Source organism: Lipotes vexillifer, unplaced genomic scaffold, assembly GCF_000442215.2.
Source record: "Lipotes vexillifer unplaced genomic scaffold, Lipotes_vexillifer_v1.1 scaffold370, whole genome shotgun sequence".
Lineage (NCBI taxonomy): Eukaryota > Metazoa > Chordata > Mammalia > Artiodactyla > Lipotidae > Lipotes > Lipotes vexillifer.
This window is the reverse complement of record NW_006772699.1, coordinates 1051940-1053123: the sequence shown is the minus strand read 5'-3', so window position 1 is coordinate 1053123 and position 1184 is coordinate 1051940. Positions and strand designations below refer to the sequence as shown.

At 44.8% G+C, this 1184-nt stretch overlaps 1 protein-coding gene across 1 annotated transcript in view; it reads right to left on the bottom strand.

The window, feature by feature from the left end:
* Positions 1–1184, bottom strand: part of TENM2 (teneurin transmembrane protein 2) — a 1025435-nt gene that overhangs the window by 61668 nt on the left and 962583 nt on the right. The window lies entirely within an intron of this gene.

Here is a 1184-nt window from a genome sequence, read left to right as displayed (position 1 = left end):
GAAAAAGTTTTTTTTTTTTTTTTTTTTTTTTTTTTTAACTAACACGCTGTACGAGACGTGCCCATCACGGAACCAACTGCTCATTCCCCATTCTGGGTGTATGCGATAGCAAAGAAGTAACTTGGAACAGACATCTGCTCTATCACCTGCTGTGGCTAGAGTAGGTCACCAGTTCTATCCATGACGCTCTTGACAGCCCCAGATAATTGGACCAGGGTCCGAGTCATCACATACAGTTAGGTGGTTCACAGCACAGAGGGCTAGTGTGATGCAGCCCATACTCTGCTCAGCAAGCTGTGGCCCTGAGGAGGCTAGGTTCATTTAGCATCTTTATCTGATTCACGACAAGGAGCCACGCGGTTTAGAAGGTGTCCCTGACCCAAGGGCAGCCAATGCACAGGCTGGCCAGCGAACTACAACCTGAGTGTTTGCTTTAAAAAGTGAACTGGACCAAACACATCCCTTCTCTGCAGAATCTGAAATGAAAACCTCAGTAGTAACTAGTGGTCAGTTAGTTGAGGAACTTGAGCTGAAATTAATGAAGTTGACCAAGGGTGGACAAGGCCCTTTTGGAAGAGTAAACACAGACTCCAGGTTGTTTGAAGACCCTTATATTCAAGTCCCGTTTCTGTAAATCAACTATACTCCAATAAAAATTTAAAAAAAGAAGTATAAAGTCCTGTTTCTCCTGTGGTACATTCGAGTGAGCCTCTGTTCTCTGCCAACAGGTAAGAACCTGGACTAAAAGACTATCATTTGGGGGAACATCGCAGAGGGATCTGCTTTAGTTACTATTGCGCAAAGTAAAGGTTTATCTAGTGAGGATGCAATCATTTCAGATCAACAGGGAAGTTCTGATTGACACGTCATACTGTATGGTACATTCTCAAACCTGAGATAATGATGAAGAAAAAAGGTAATTACACAGTAACTCCTACCCTATAATCTGCCATGGCTGGAGTGTGTCACCAGCTCCACTCTTCTGGGCAGAATTTCCCTCTCCCATTCTCTTTTTCTACTTCTCTCTCATTTCTATCTGACATGTCCCATTCCATCCTGCCGTCTAGCTCACCTGAAGCCTTCTGCAAACAAACCTGGGATCTGTATCTGTATCACCTCCTCCCCCTCCATTTCCAACCCAAACAGGCCCCAGGTGAGAACTTCAGGCCCAGAACAGGTGTGGC